This window comes from Castanea sativa, chromosome 7, assembly GCF_040712315.1.
Source record: "Castanea sativa cultivar Marrone di Chiusa Pesio chromosome 7, ASM4071231v1".
NCBI lineage: Eukaryota > Viridiplantae > Streptophyta > Magnoliopsida > Fagales > Fagaceae > Castanea > Castanea sativa.
Genome location: NC_134019.1, coordinates 18,390,073 through 18,407,723, shown reverse-complemented (window position 1 = coordinate 18,407,723; position 17,651 = coordinate 18,390,073).

The window sequence follows — 17,651 nt, the reverse complement described above, 5'->3', positions numbered from 1 at the left end:
ATTCATCAAATACATTATGAACTAAACCATAGAGAAATCAAGGCATACAAAATTAATCTATGATATAGACATACCAAAAGATAAGCATATTAAATTATAGCTCAAAACATTCATCCTAACTTCAAAATTAAATCCACAAAGTCAGAGTTATCATTCACTATTTACTACTCATTTCAGCAACATATGCCTCATTTGTAAAATACAAATGGGCTATCTAAACACTTCAAATCTTCATGAAATTTTACAGAGTCATTACTTTAGATGTCTAGTAAACATCATATCCATTTCAAAGTCATAAAACCATGATTTATTAAAAATCATACAAGACAACATGCTCAAATCTATCCTGACAGAATTTCATGCAACTTAGAAATTAAACCATTATTTTTATATCAATCCAAATGCTGTGAGACTACTTCAATTACAACCATATGTGTCTTAGAATTCATAAAAACTACTTGTAGCATCCTAATTCACATAAAATGATTTAATACATATTTTTCTTGCCGTAAACATCAAATTTGTCACAGTGACAGCTTCAGCATATGTTCTTACAAAATTATCAACTAAATGCAATTGACCTTCATTTCAATTGAGTATTTTTATACCTATACTATAGATATCAAAATACATTAATAAGCATTCAATTGACCATTATATCTTCAATCATTCAAAATACTAACATAGAATCACAATTTTAGCTTCTACAATCAAATTACAAAACATAGAGGGAAACTAAAGAAAACAATCACACCATCAAAATACCCAAAATCAGATGGAATTTTTTTTTTTATACTTACCCACAAACTTTGAAGCTGAAACCTTAGTGCTAATCTTTTAATTTCTTCTTTAGAGTGAGATATATGGTTTCGGTGAGAGAGGGAGGGTTGTTGGCTTGAAGGAAGGTGCTGCCATTTCAAAGCAAAGAAAGGAGCAAGGAAAGATGAACAAAGAGTGTTTCTGGTGTAGTAAAGAAGACCAGAGAAATGGATTTTGGGGGTGGGACATGTGTTATGCTAAGGGAAAAGGGTTGATGAGTCACCCTTTAAACTTTTAAAAATTAACTCCTCCCCCCCCCCCCCTTATAAGCTTATATTCTAGAAAGGCCCAAACAACAATATAAATTTACATATAAACCCTTACCTTTATAAATTTCTTTCTATAACATTAAAAGAACATATATGTTTTATAATATCACAATATCAAAGCTTTATGCACTTAGAGTAATTAATATAACACTAAGTATATAAACCCATAAAATTAATAATGTAATTCGGTTGGGGTGTTACACTTATCCCCAAAGTTAAGAGTCCTGAAAGCGTTACTAAATTTCACCCTATAGCTTTTTGCAATGTCTTATATAAGCTGATATCAAAGGTGCTAGCAAATAGATTAAAAACAATTCTCCCCCATATTATTTTTGATACTCAAAGTGCTTTCTGATTGGATAAAACTGTTAGGACATATGTGATTGGATGTTAGGAACATATGTCAACATTTTATGTATTGGCTAATCCTTTGACAAAACGCACTTTACTTGTATTTGGATAGATCTAGGATGTATTTAATACTTCAAGAAATAAGGTTTTAAGTTCAAGTGTTAAAGCCATACAAGTTTGTCTAAGAAACAAGTGAAGAAATGCTGATTCATTAAATCTCGATAGCTCCTCGATAGCTCTCGATAGCTAAGCTATTTATCAAGACTTTTTAGCTTTTCTTTATCGCAATTTTGATAGCTCTCAATAGCTACTTCGATCGATCAAGAAATCTTCTGAATGCTCGATAGCTTCTCGATAGCTTCTCGATAGCTCTGATAGCTCGCAACAAATAGCTCGATAGCTTCTCGATAGCTCGCAATAGGTCTCAATAGATAGCTATCTATCGAGATATCTATTGAGAATTATGAAAATCAATTTTTTAGATTTGATTTTCGGCCCTAGACATATATAAGGCTTATTTTAGAGGCCGTCATACATGAGAATACAAGGAAAATACAAGGAGAACACGTGTAAAAGGTGACCGAAACCTTATTCTCTCTAAAAGAAGCTACTACGTCTTTGGGCCTTAGAGTTTTGTAACCAAGTGCTTCTTGATGTTCATTGTTGAAGAAGTAATGAACTTTGCAACCAACATTCTTTTTTCTCAAGTTGGTGAGTGAGTCATGTACTAGAATTCGTGCAAATGAGCTAGTTACGTACTAAGATTCGTGCATCAAAAGAGTGGCGTTCATATATTGAAGAGTTCAGAGGTTCTAAAGTGGGAGAAGGTTTCTGCTGTAAGTTCATCTACGGGGATTGTAGAGTTTAGGGACAAAAATTTTGTACTAGATCTGAAACTTCTCTTTACTATAGTGGATTGCTTTCTAGGAAAATTTCCCCTAGGTTTTTTACTGTGAAACTAGTTTGTTTCATTGGTTTTCCTAGGTCATTATATCTTGTTTTATTTACTTTTCCGCTGTATATGATTTTGACATGATATTGATGTTTGTTTGTTTTAACAAGTTTTATACATAATAAATCTAATTAACAACTTGAGTTTAAAATTTGTTAATTCTATCAACTGGGGTCTAAATTTCCCAACAAGTGGTATCAGAGTGGGTACACTCTGATTGGATTAATTTCCTAAGTGTGATACTTGACCCCCGTTGTCATGGATCGTGGACAATCTCTTTTGATTCCTCCTTTATTTGATGGCACTAATTATGTGTATTGGAAAGTTTGTATGAAAGATTTTTTGTAGGCTCAAGGTGAATAGATTTGGCAAGCTGTTGAAATTGGTTGGATTAAGTCAAAGGAAGCGCCGATGGATTGGGATGAAGCAACAATCATAGCGGAAAATTTCAACAGTAGGGCCTTGAATGCTTTATTTTGTGGGGTGACCAATGAAAAATTCAAGAAAATATCATCCACGGAAGTTGCCAAGGAAGCATGAACCATTCTTGAGACCACCTATGAAGGTACCAAGACAGTAAAAACTGTGAAGCTTCAACGACTCACTAGTAATTTTGAAGAAATAAGGATAGAGGAGGATGAGACATTTGATGAGTTCTATGCTAAACTCAAGGATATTGTGAATTTGGCCTTCAACCTTGGAGAATCTATGGCAGAATCCAAAATTATTAGGAAAATCCTTAGGTCCTTACCTGAAAGATTTAATGCCAAGATCATTGTCATTGAAGAAGTGAAGGACATTGATTAACTTCTTTTGATTAAGCTTGTAGGGAACCTTCAAACCTATGAGATAAAATTAGGCTCAATGGGGAAAGGTGGATAGAGTAAAAATTTGGCTCTTAAAGGTATAGAGGAAAAGATTGAGGACTCTGAAGATGAAGATGAAAGTGAAGATGAAGATGAAGATGAGGATGAGGATGAGAATCTAACCTTCATAACTGATGAGATTATCAAGGATCTTCAATTTAGGAAAAAGGATAAGGATAAACCCCTTAGGAAACCTAAATTCTCTAGGAAGGGCAAGAATGAGAGACCCCTTATCCAGTTCTATGAGTGCAAAGGTTTTGGTCATATGAGGATAGAGTGCCCAAACTATCTTATGAAAAAAAAGACCAAAAATTCAAAAGATAAAAGGCTGGTTGCTACTTGGAGTGATACTGAGAATGACTCTTTTGATGAGCTTGTGGATGAATGTGGTCGCTTTATGGCTTTTGCTGCCACAACTGATAAGGTGATTATGGAGAGTGCTAGTGACAGTGAGGATTCTTCTAATGATGAAGTACCTAAGAAGATGACCCTTTAGAAAGCCTATGATAAGCTATGCACTGAATTCATAAAATCTGAAAAGATTTCTCATCTTTGTAGAAAAGAGCTCAATGAGGCAAAAACTGAAAAAGCTAATCTATTAGTTAAATTAGATGAGACTACAAGGTTGGTTGACACTCTCGTTGTGGAGAACACCTCAATAGAAGATAACGTCAAGACTTTTGAGGTAAACTTCGTCAAGCTAGAACTCAAATAGAGAGAATGTCTAGTGCAAAACTTGATGAGGTCTTGAGTGCTCAAAAGCCTAATCCTGATAAGAATGGCTTAGGATATGTTGTTTCCTCCGGCCCCTCCTCTTCCACAATTTCTAGATCAAGGACTGTCTTTGTGCCTTAATATGAGAAAGGTGATAAAGGTATGAAATTCAGAACTAATTTGGCTAATTCTAAATCCTTTGTTAAGTCTTATGTTTGTCACCATTGTGGTGTTTCTGGACACATTCGTCCTAATTACTTTAAGTTGTATCCTTAAAAGCAAGTGTCCAAACGGTCACAGGTTTCCTCTCAAGGACCTCCCAAGGACTTACACCTTTGTTTGGAGAGTTATTAAAAGCCTTGAGCTTTTTAACTCAATTTCAGGAGAATTTTAATTCTTCCATGTCCTTTAGTAGACATACTAGGACACGTGCCTTTTCATCTTCACGGCCAAAGTCTCGTGCTGTGTGGGTGAGAAAGGAGCTTAAGACTTAATTGTCTTTTTTGTTTGTCCTCTACTTTAATTCTTTCTATCTATAGTAGGACTCTCTTTGCTTGATATCTTATCTGCTTTTGGAATCATGATTTCATACATCTGCACCTTTCTATCATGCCTTCATGCATATGCATCTTTCTTTCATACTTTTATGTTGTTTGTCTATTTTTGTTTGATTGTATAGTTTTTATTTTATTTTTTGTTTTCAAAATAAAAATAAAAAGGAAAAAAATCAGAAAAACACAAAAACAGTGTGTTTGTGTATATTGGTACTTGTGTACCTTGAATGGCCAATGAAACAAAGTTTTCTAAATTTTGTATCTTGTGTTGCTTAGATGAACATCTTTATGCACAACTAAGCAAGTGAGCTTTGTGGCTCTTGTTTATGATGAGTAAGGTTAAGTGATTTCTTGTAATTAACACTCGTATCACTCTTTTTGACAGGAAGGACTAGAAAATCCTAAGAGAAAGGCATAAATAACCATCTCACCACTGTTGCCCACCAATCATGAAATGCCATCTGTATATTTTGACATAGCAAAAGTGCAATGTCAATAGTTTAACATAATTGAGTATTTCTTTTCTCTCTCTTATATGCTCATACGTGATATGCTTAATAAAAGAAAAATATGAAAAGGAAAATAAAAGCAAAAACATCAAATTGCTCAAAACATGATTGCAAGCGTGTATACTATGAGATGTGGGAGTTATAAGACGTATCTCGAAGGTGATAGTCCTCATCAAACAATTATGATTGTGTGTGAGTTAAAATGATTTTCTCATATCTCAAATCGTCATAACATAGAGACACTTATGCAATCTTGTGATGTTTTTACACATAACACGTAATATTCTTTGCTATTTTTAATATATGCGTAGGTACAATGTGATTTGGCCATCACAAAGTTTACATGCGCTAATGTATGCTCACTAAATTGTCTTAACTTATTTTTGAAATATAAAATTGATTAGACTTGTTTAGTGTGTGTGTGTGTGTGTGTGTGTGTGTTTTGGGATCTATGTGCTTACATTTTTCTTTTTGAGAGATGTTTTTTTAGCTTAAAATGTTGTTTGGATCTTTGGTTGAGTAGCATGCTTGATTGCATTCACATCTGTGTTTTTCTCCTCTCTAAAAAACTGTTTTTAAAGCTTCTCGACAGCTTCTAGACACCTCTTAACAGATTGCTATCTATCTAGCCCTTCTTCCTTCTTGTCGATCTTTCGAGATCCTCTTACATGCATTGTTTTTCACATGTTTTGCATCTTTCTATTATCTTGTCATCCATAGCATCTTATTTCATTACATTCATGCATTTATATGGATTTCTTTTGGCCCCTTGATCATCTTTGATCATCTTTATGTTTCTCAGTTGAAACTTTTTAGCTTCTTGTACCCTTTTTCAATCATGACAAAAAGGAGGAGAAATAGTGGTTTCTTTTTAAGATTCTAAAATTTAGGAGGAGAAATACATGCCCTTGTAAGGGGGAGATGTGTTTCATCTTGTTAGGGGGAGTGATTACCTCCTTGTTGTTGTAGGAGCTACTTTTAGCTTCTTCTTCTTGTACACCAGTTTTGTGACCATGTTTACATACATTGTGCTTATCTTTGATATATATATATATATATATATATATATATATATATATATATATATATCTGTGTGTGTGATGATGTATGTTTTCTTCACCTACCTCTACATGTGTTGTTTCTTTTCTCTCTTTCTACACATGTTTCTTATTTATTGTATGCAATCTTTTATTTCTGCTTCACTCAAAGATGCCTTGATGAGTTTTGTTTAAGTATTTCAGAAATACAGGTTGTCATAGTCTTCCTTATCATAAACTCTCTTCTTGCAAAAATTTTCAAAAGTTTGTGTTAGGATAAATTTTATTGTACTTAACAAGTGAGTATGAGTTGAGTGATTTATGACTTCTCTCATTTGTTTATTTGCTTGTTGTGGTTTTGTCATGGATTGCCAAAGGGGGAGATTGTTAGGACATATGTGATTAGATGTTAGGAATATATGTCAACATTTTAAAGCCATGCAAGTTTGTCTAAGAAATAAGTAAAGAAGTGTTGATTCATTAAATCTTGAAAGTTCCTTGACAGCTAGGCTATCTATCGAGACTTTTCAGCTTTTCTTTATCGCAATCTCGATAGCTCTTGATAGCTACTTCAATTGATTGAGAAACCTTCTGGATGCTTGATAGATTCTCAATAGCTCTCGATAGCTCGCAACAGACAGCCTGATAACTTCTCGATAGCTCGCAACAGATCTCAACAGATAATTATCTATCGAGGTATTTATCAAGAATTACAAAAATTAATTTTTCAGATTTGATTTTCGGTCCATGCTTATATATTTGTGTAGGGTTTCTTTTCTCACAACCCTAGACATATATAAGGCTTATTTTATAGGCTATCACACATGAGAGTACAAGAAGAACACATGCAAAAGGTGACCGAAGCCGTATTCTCTATAAAAAAAGCTACTGCGTTTTTGCGCCTTAGTGTTTTGTAACTAAGTGCTTCTTGATTTTCATTGTTGATGAAGTGCAGAACTTTGCAACCAACATTCTTCTTCCTCAAGTTAGTGAGTGCGTCACGTACTGGGATTCGTGCATCAAAAGGGTGGCGTTTATATATTGAAGAGTTCAGAGGTTTTGAAGCGGTAGAAGGTTTCTGCTGTAAGTTCATCTACGAGGATTGTAGAGTCTAGAGATAAATGTTTTGTATTGGATCTGAAAATTCTTTTTACTATAGTGGATTGCTTTTCGGGAAAGTTTTTCCTCAGATTTTTTATTGTGAAACTAGTTTGTTTCATTGGTTTTCCTAGGTTATCATATTTTGTCTTATTTACTTTTTCGCTGCATATGATTTTGACATGATATTGATGTTTGTTTGTTTTAACAAGTTTTATACATAATAAATCTAAATAACAACTTGAGTTTAAAACTTGTTAATTCTATCAACCAGGGTCTAAATTTCCCAACAAAAACAATATCAGATAACATCTTGGTGGCCTTTGAAACCCTTCACCATATGAAAACTAAGAAATCTGGAAAGAAGGGTTTTTTAGCCATGAAGTTAGATATGAGCAAAGCATATGACAGAGTCGAGTGGGTGTACATCTTAAAATTTATGGAAAAGATGGGTTTTGCTAGAAAATGAATTCAACTTATCTCTAAATGTATTAGCACTGTTTCTTATTCAATCTTGGTGAATGGAGAACCCTCGAGTGTTATTAAACCTTCTAGGGGTATTAGAGAGGGGGGCCCTCTCTCTCTCTATTTGTTCTTTTATGCTCTGAAGGTTTAACTCAGCTTATTAAGAAAGCTGTCCAGGTTGATAAAATCAGAGGTCTCTTTGTAGGAATAGACCTAAGATTTCTCAGTTGTTTTTTGTAGATAACAGTTTGTTGTTCTGTAGAGCTCAATTGGGGGACATTCAAACTATCCAAGCGATGCTTGATATATATGAGAAAGCCTCAGGGCAGCAAATAAACAAAGAGAAGACCAACCTTTCTTTAATGATAAGAATGCAATAAAAAATATGTCTGGTGTGCCGGAAATAAATGAATATGAGAAATACTTGGGTTTTCTTGCCGTAGTTGGGAAGAATAAGAGGGTCAATTTGAACTAAATTAAAGAAAGGGTGTGGGGGAAACTTCAAGGGTGGAAGGAAAAGATTCTATCCCAAGCAAGTAAAGAAATCTTGCTTAAAGCAGTGGTCCAAGCAATCCTAACTTTTGCTATGAGCTGTTTTAAATTACCTATAGGCCTTTGAACAGACATTGAGGTGATTATTCAAAAATTTTGGTGGGGCCAACATGGGGATTGTAGGAAGGTGCATTGGAAGAATTGGGACACTTTGTGCAAAAAAAAAAGATGAAGGGGGTTTGGGGTTCGAAGATTTAAGTAAATTCAATGATGCTATGATAGCAAAACAGGTTTGGCGACTAATCCATGATGAAGTATATCTTTTCTTTAAAGTTTTTAAAGCCAAATATTTTCCTACTGCCTTCGTCTTTGAAGCAAAATCAAGCTTGGGTTCTTTTGCTTGGAAGAGCATTCTAAAAGCTAGGCAAGTTATCAAGATGGAAGCGAAGTGGAGAGTTGGGGATGGGAGGAAGATTTGGGTATATGGTGAGAAGTGGTTACTAGGTGATAATGATAGTGATAGTAAGGTAATGTCCCCAATTTCTTTTCTACCCTTTGATGCTGTTGTTGCTGACCTCATGAAAAGCCATCCCCATTAGCACAATAGCCCAGGAAGATATTCTCATTTGGCTGAAGAGCAAGGATGGAACTTATACTATCAAGTCAGGGTATAACATTTTATGTGAGGAACATGCCAGAGATAGTCCTTCAAGCTTAACCCCAGGTGTTGCTAGAGGCATTTGGTCTTGTGTGTGGAAACTACGAATCCCAAGTAAAGTTAGGCATTTCTTATGGAGAGCTTGTATAGATTCTCTTCCAACAAAACATAACTTGTGGAAATGGAGAATAGTCTCTACGGAGATTTGTGAAATTTATCAATCACAGCCCAAAGATGTTATGCACTTCTTATGGAATTGTGATGCTAGCAGAAAAAGTGCTAGAGGTTGTTTGGTCGATCTGTGGAACATGGTGCTTACCAGACCTCAAATGATGGAACTGTTCGTTGTCATCGCTTGGATCCTTTGGAACAGAAGAAACAAAACTCGCCTTAACTAGTCTGTTCAATCGCTAGCTCAAGTTCCAAATGAAGCTAACCATTATCTTCTCGAATGCAGGAAATTCAATGCTTGCCCAATGAAAACTAAGTCGCCAAAAATGGTGAAATGGAAGCCACTAGACTACAATTGTTACAAGACAAACTTTGATGGTGCCATCTTTAAGGACTCAGGGGAAGCCGGAATCGGGGTGGTCATCAGGAACTGAAGGGGTTAAGTGGTAGCCCCACTCTCTTAAAAGATCTAGAATCCATAGTCTATCCTTGTTTTGGAATTGATGGCAGCAAGGCGTGCTACTCTTTTTGCCAAGGAGGTAGGCTTGGATAATTCCATCATAGAAGGAGACTTTGAAATTGTCATCAATACTCTAAAAAATGGCATTATGTTCAATTCAGATCTTGGTCACCTTCTCATAGACACTTTGTCCCATTTAAACTATTTGAAGAGTTGGTCGCTCTCTCATACAAGTAATGTTGTAGCAGATGCTCAAGCTAGAAGAGCTTGTTTTTCTTTTCTGCTTCTATTTGGGTGGAGTCTGTTCCCCCAAACATAGTTAACTTTGTTAATGTTGATTTCCAGCATCTTGAATAATACACCTATGATGGTTTCTTTCTCAAAAAAAAAAAAAAAAAGTTTTTCCATATATGTTGATACATTGTTCTCCTTTCTCTATCTACCTTCATGATTCTGCTTTAATTTATTGTCTATGGGGCAAAGCCAATTAGCATCATTGCATAAGTAGAATCACTAGAAGTGATAAATTAAATCTAGAACATAAATTTTTCTTAATCATCATAGGGAGTAAAAATGTGTCTCATCTAGGGAAAAAAACATATTAGGAATTATTTCACTTCCCTCCTTTAAGATTTGGATAAATAACACTCTACCCAAATTTGAAGGGAAAAAACACTTTCCCTCCCTAGATATTCAATTTTCCAAATTTTAAATTAATATTAAAAATGATTTGTACTAACCTTCCTTTTGCTTAAGGATGGGTTTTCAAAATTATCTTATTTCATAATTAAAATTCATTGTTTTAAATTTTTAAATAAAGTATATTTTAGAATATTAAGTGTGAATTTTGCTTCTTCTTCTTTTTTTTGTTTTGTTTGTTTGTTTGTTTGTTTGTTTGTTTGTTTTTGTTTTGTTTTTTTTGTTTTTTTTTTTTTTTTTTTTTCATTTCATTAGGTTATGGAGAGATTTGCCGTTGCAAGTATTTTGGTACTTGATATATTTTTCATTTTTATTCTAAATTTATCAATTATTTTTTTACTAATCATGGTTGAAATTTTGTAAAGAAATTCTTATAATAATTTAGAATATTTAATTGCTAAATATAATCAAAAAGGGAGGGGGACATTAATTTCTTCAAATCTCAAATGAGGTGAATGTTTTTTCCTCTCAAGTTTGAGGTAAAGCGTTATTCCTCCAAACTTTAAGGGAGTAGAATGTAATTACCCCTAAATATTATGTCATAAAACAATGACGAAGTTTCTTTGGAAAGGATGACTTTAAAAAATCCTTTAGTAAAATCAATTTCCTTTTTTTCAAAAAAAAAAAAAAAGCGTAGGAGGGAAGGATAGCAAACTCTATGCGTTAAGGGTAATAGAAATGGAGATGAACACTAGCGCGCTTGCTAGTGGTGATTAGGCAACTTGAATCCAAGACAAAAGTTTTATTGGCCCATGGTATGGCAACAATGGCCCACAATAATAGCCCTATCAAAATTCTAGTGGTACGTGTGGTCTTATTTATTGTCGTTATGTAGCATAGGATTGATTAGTTTACACTAAAGACCTTTTTTTTATTAGATAAAAAAAGGAAAAAGAAAAAACTTATGGTCCTAAACGAGTCTTGAAATGTTGTTGTAACTTGTAAACAAGATGACTATACTCTAGGTAGCGTAGCTTTCTTGGTGATTAGGTAGGTGGAGTCTGTGACTTGATTAGTTAATAATAATTGCCCATCTAGAGAGTCCTTCAATGCCTCTAGAAAAATTTCAATCTACTTCCTAGTGTTCTGTCAACCGCTTAACTCAAGTTATTCAGAAAGGAAATGCTAGGGACACATGGACTCACAATTTTACTTCCATCGTTCACAAATTATTATGTGTTTAGCTTTGATAAAAGTTGTGAAATTTTTCGTGTTCTCAACATTTTCTTATTTGAAAGTTTGTTAATTAATTACCTGCTGACTGGTTCCTTGATGGCCATGTTTTCCCCCATCAATATTTGTCTTCACCGTTTTTTTTTTCTTCTGCTTATAAAATTGTATTCACCGTTAGTCTTTAGCAATTGTGTTTTATTATTCATTTATTCTTCAATCTACCATGGTTAAAAAGAAATTTAATGTATTTGTGATGCAAGAATAACAATAACATATAAGCTTTTGAATCCAATTCTACGGTGAGGGGTGAAAACCACATAAGCAGAGTGACTTATGAGCATAGACTTGTAGACGGTAAATGGAGTTATTCATAAAAAAAAATACATAAGAAAAAATTCATAATTTACAATATTGTACTTTTTTTATAAATGTATAAAACATTCTACACATTTTACATGTATATAAGTTTACATTGATAGTACAATGTAAAGCTATAAATAAACATTAAGTAACTAATAACTAATTGATGTACTTTTGAGCATAGGCTTGTAGATAGTAGATGGAGTTGTACTAAGTGTGGAGCTTATCTTGGCCAAACAAAAAGCCACATTGAAGGCAGTATGTAACTAAGACTCTTTTTTTAGACCAAAACACGAGCCACAAAATTTTATGTGTGTATATATATATATATAAACATAAAATAAATTCAAAACTAGATAAATACAAGAAAAAAAGAAGTCTGTATTCAATTATAGCAAAATATAAACCATAGAAAAAGGTAAAATAATTGTATTATAAATTGTTTCAACCCAATTTTCTCTAATTTATTAACAAGGAATAATTACAATAAACCCACGCGTGGTATGACCCGTTTTCACTTTGCCTACTCGTGGTTTAAAACTTTACACTTTGCCCACTTGAACTTCAATTCGTTGCCCATCCGTTACCCACCTCTGTTAAAATCAAGGGTAAAAATGTATTTTACCTTCAATTTTATGTCTCTCTCCTTTAAAAACAAAAAATAACAGAAAAAAACTCAAACAAACAAGATCAAAGAGCGGTGTTTTGTAGAGAAACAAGATGTGTATCAAAACAAGATCAAATGGATAGGCCAACACATTTGGTTCATCATTTCTCTATCTCACTCGCATCTCTCTCTCAATCTCTGATTTCTCTCTTTGTCTCACTCATCCCTTCTTCACACAACCCATTTCAGATTTTTATATCCCAACCTTTCAATCAAACCTCTTTATCAAACCAAAACTTAATTCTCAATCCAACACAGGATAAGGCAAAACGACGACGTCTTGAGGAGAAGAAAGATGAGTTTGGTTAAAAGGCAGCAATGGTAATGGTACGGTGGTTGTGGCGGCAAAGCTTTGGTGACAAAGCCGAGTATTGTGATTATATAGTGTGAAATTCGTTGGGGGGTGGTTTCCTTGTGTTTGTTTGTTTTTTTTTTTTGTTTTGATTTGTAAGACGATGGCACAGCCTGCCTGACTTCTCTCAATACCCATTTGATTCTGTGATGTCTCTCACATTTCTAAATTATTCCCATTTCTTCCAAAACTCTCCATTTGGTTGCTAAGAAAGAAAGTATGCAATTAAGACAAAAAATAAAATACACATTTGGACAAACACAACAATAGCTAGCTTAACATTATCATCATATATAGGCGGTCCTATAATTATAAAGACAGCTTTTGGTGAAGCTTTTAGGAAAATACAAAGAAACACTAGTATTTTGCTCTTGCACAAGCAGATAAAGCTTCAACCCCCCAATCCCAATTCCCAAAACCCATAACACAACAACAATAGCAAATAGCCAAATAGTACAACTAGGAAGTAGGAAGAAAAAGAACACCAGTTACATTAGATTACACATGAGGTCTGAGGAGTGAGGAGAACAGCCCCCATAACCATTAACAAACCCCCAAAACCAAACCCTTGAATTCAACTCTTGAAACATGTGTTGCTGTCTTTGTCCTTATTGGCTGCTGCCCTATCTTTCTTGCCTTCCTTCTTTCTTGATTATCTTTCAAAGGAATTTCAGTAGAGGACCAGTAGTTTGCATAGAGACTCAAAACCCCATAATCCAAGCGTTTAAAAAAAATTTAAACGCTAACTTTTTGATACGTTTTATGTTATGTTTTAGTTGTAAAAGTTGTTTTCTAACAGAAAAGCCAAAGGTGGGTAACAAAGCCCTAACGGAAGAAACCTCAAGTGGGCAAAGTGTTAAGTTTTGAACCACGGGTAAGCAAAGTGAAAACGGGACAAATCACATGTGGGTTTACAGTAATTATCCCTATTAACAAAGAAATCAAAATTCTTTAAACCCTAAAAATTATCTAAGATTGATTTTTCACTCAATTAAACTGCAATTTCTTTGTTAATATACAAAACCAAAGAGTATTAGAAATTCATCTAAAATTTTATTGTGAAATTCAATTTTAACAATATCCATGTTTAAGAATGCATATTTTATTGTAAAGTCATCTTGCCAATGACATAAAAATAAAAATAAAACCTAAACTAAACGACTTTTGGTGGAGTTAGTTAAGCAATATGAGAAATGTAAAGAGTCAAAATTTTAACTTTGGGTAAATAAAAAAAGAGTCATATTAGCACAAACTTACAACTTACAACTTACAACTTACAACTAAGAAGTCATTTTTTTTCAAGCTAAGATTAGTAAATATTTTTTAGGGTAAAATTTAGAAAACTACCCTGAGGTTTGAGCTAATACCAACTAGGTAGGTCCAAAACTTCTCAATGCTAACAAAATTAGTCTTTAAAAGACAATTTTGTCCCTAAATACATAAAAGTTGTTACTTTCTCTTCTTTCTCTTCTATTTGACTCTCATCTCTTTTCCCTTTTTTTCTCTCTCTCATCCAGGTGATCCCCATCTCTTCTCTCTCGTTCCTCTCTCTCTCACCGAACTCTAGTCATCGGTGAAACACATAACCCTCTCTCCCTCTAAATTTCCTTTGGTTGTTAGGTTCAAATGATTTGGGTGTGGGTTTGAAAATTTGGATTTTGGGTATACTATTTGTAAATCTATGGGTTTGCTATTTTGATTTGGGTTTTGGGTTTTGGTTGAATGGATGTCTTCAAATCTGGTGCGTGTGGTTTGGATTTAAATATTGGTGGGTGACCTTTTAGATTTGTGGTGGCCGTGTGGCTTAGGTTGGAGGTGGTGCCAGTCATGGGTTGTTACTGCATTGGGTCAAAGGTGTGGTAGCCATGGTTGGTTGCTGCACAGTTTTTTTTTTTTTTTTTCCTTTTGTTTTTGCACTGGGTTAGAGGTGGTGGCAGCCATGGGTTATTTCTTTTGGGTATACTTTTGTTGCTGCATTGCCAGCCATGGATTGTAACTGATGTTACTGTTTTTAGGTGGTAGGAAATAGGGAAGAGAGAGTGAGAGTTGATACTAAACTAACCTTTAGTAATGATGGTTGTTCAATGGAGTTGCTGATTCTGGTGAAGACTCATGGGTTTTGCAGGTGGCTAGGTTTGGTGAGAGAAAGGGACGATAGAGAAGAGAGTTAAAAGAGATAACGGTGTTTAGCTATTTAGGGACAAAGTTGTCTTTTAGGGACTAAGTTAGGTAGTTCTAAGAAGTTTTGGACCTTGTTGGTATTAGCCCATTTCCCAAACCTCAGGTAATTATTTAGAATTTACCCTTTTTAAAAAAAAAAAAAAAAAAAAAAAAAAAAAACTTAGTGGTGATCCCATGGTGTCATGATTTGTCTGTCTTTGTGAATCACAAAAGTGGCCGGGTTGGGACAAATGAAATAAATGAAAATAGTTTTTGATTGGTACAAGTCGTTGTGAGCCATACAAATTAATGCCAAAAATGCATTCAGTATTTATTTTTGCCTGGCAAAAATTATTTTTACCAATTTATTTACAATTTAATTTGTTTTTACTATTATTTATGAATCTTATTGCATTTTTTAGTACTGTTTATACATTCTACTATATTAATTTAGCTAATTTTTACTTTTATTTACTGTATTTTTAATAAAAATTTTTTAATTTTAATAAAATAAGCTGGTTTCAAACCGATTCTAAATATTAGTAGAATTCAAGGAATATGAACTCCAATAATTCATCATCAGAATTATGTGTAATGCTGATGACTGATATGCATTAGCCTTTTTCTTACGTCGGGTCCTCCGATGTCTCTCTCTATGACAAAAATAATCGTTGTCTTACAATGAATTGGGACTCTTTTCGTTTGTCTCCAAGTGGAAAGAATCTAATCTTTATTTTTTTGTTGATAATTAGAAAGAATATAATCTAATACATTATTCCGATTTAGTTTTGATCAATTTTGTTTCTAAAAAAAAGTTTATATCAATTTTTAATGCTTTTATATGATGTCACGTTTTGTGAAACTTAATTATTTAATAAAAATAATAATTTAATTTCAGATGATACATATTTAAATTTGTTATTTACTATGAGAAAGATTATATTTAACCTTTTTTTCTTCCAATATAGGTAGTGCGGGAAGATATAAATTCATATATTTCTAATTGAGAGAATCGAATAACGCAATTGAAGTATATATATATATATATATATATATATATATATATATATATTTTTTTTTATTTATTTATGTATAGACCCATTTATACTTTATAAAAGAAAACTTTGTGTTTGTCATAGCTAGAGAAGATGTAAATGGAAATCAGTTTTTGGTGTAGACAGAATGTGAACTTTAGATTTTTTATACAACTATTAGAGATTTTACCAATTGAGCTAATTGGAATCCACGTCAGCCAATTGTTAATATTGGAGAAAAATTGATGAATTTATATGAAAGTAATGAATTTCAGTTAGCGCAATTAGTAAAATATCTGATAATTTAATAAGAGATTTAATGTTCAATTAATTAATAATTTGATCTAATAATAAAGAATTATCATAAAAAAAAAAACTCCATAAGCTGAAATTTTCTAAAAAATTAAAAGTAATTTTTTACCACTGTCATCCACCATAGATTATTTAATCAAGTAATAACAAAAGTTGTGACGGTCATTTAAAAAAAAAAAAAAAAAAAAAAACTTCTGTCGCACCAACTACTTTCATAAATGTCTAGTTATCAAACTATGATTTGCCGTTTCGTATTTGAATTGTTGAACTCGTGAAACAAATGCTGAGCTCTCAGTAAGGCCTTTATGGCATTAACTACACTGTCCTTTTTGAGCCAACACCGAACGTTGACTTTCGATTCACACTTTTAAATTTGGATTTTAATATATATATTTTTTAAATAAAAAAAATTAGGGGCGATCCAATAGTCTCATTGTGAGCCACACAACACAAGCGAATGGATTGGGACTACTAATGAAAATACTAGTCGTGCGTGAATTCTGCTAACACTCTTTGTGAGCCACACAATTGTCAAAATGCAATAAATGTTAGCAGAGTTCAGAGATTATGAACTTTTGTATCAATATGCGCCGAGACGTATCAAAATTGGCAACAAAATTCACACTTCTGTAAGATAGTAAGGAGGGGGGGCGAATCCGAAGGTGGGGTCTTTGTCCTCACCCACCTAGTTTTGTTTTATCTTATTTTTGCCCCGTTTCGCAAGGAAAATTTTGATTACTCCATTTTTGCCCCTTGGGGTCCCTATTTTGAAAAACTCTACTTCTTGTTAATTTACTTACTCACAACTACTGCAATTGTTTTTAAGAAAATTTGTTTCATTTAATACAAATATATTTGAAATTAAAAATAAAATTATCTCATCAAATCAAACTAATTTTTAGTAAAAATTAAATAATATTATTAAAGATTTTAACAAGACAATATCACTACAAAAACAAAATTTTGATAATACAAAATCAATGACTCAATAGTATATAAATTTGTTTATAATAAAGATAAAAGAAAATGCTAAAACTGGTACCTTATTTCCAATCTTGCAAGAAAAAAAAAAAAAAAAGAGACAGAAATCTTTGTTGAGTAGATTATAATAAGTTGATGATATATTTGTTTAAGTAGGAGGGTTTTAGGGTATGAAAAATTTATAATCTAACCTTTATCAATGTGAGGAAGGGTGAAGTGGGTTGAGTCTAAAAAGTCTAAATCCATCCTCTCCCCATCTCATGGTGCGGGGTTAAATCTCTCATCATCCCCGCCCTACCACATTTGCGAGGTGGGAAAAACTCGCTTGGGTCAAAGTGGAGAGGGAGGCGGGTTAAGCAGGGTAGGGCAAAATTGTCATCCCTATAAAATAGGAAGTTGTTAATGGTAGATAATAAATTAGCGTCAATGGTGGGTCCATATAATAATCAACAATAACAAGTCATTTAGGTGTGAAATTTGTTGTCAAAATTAATCATT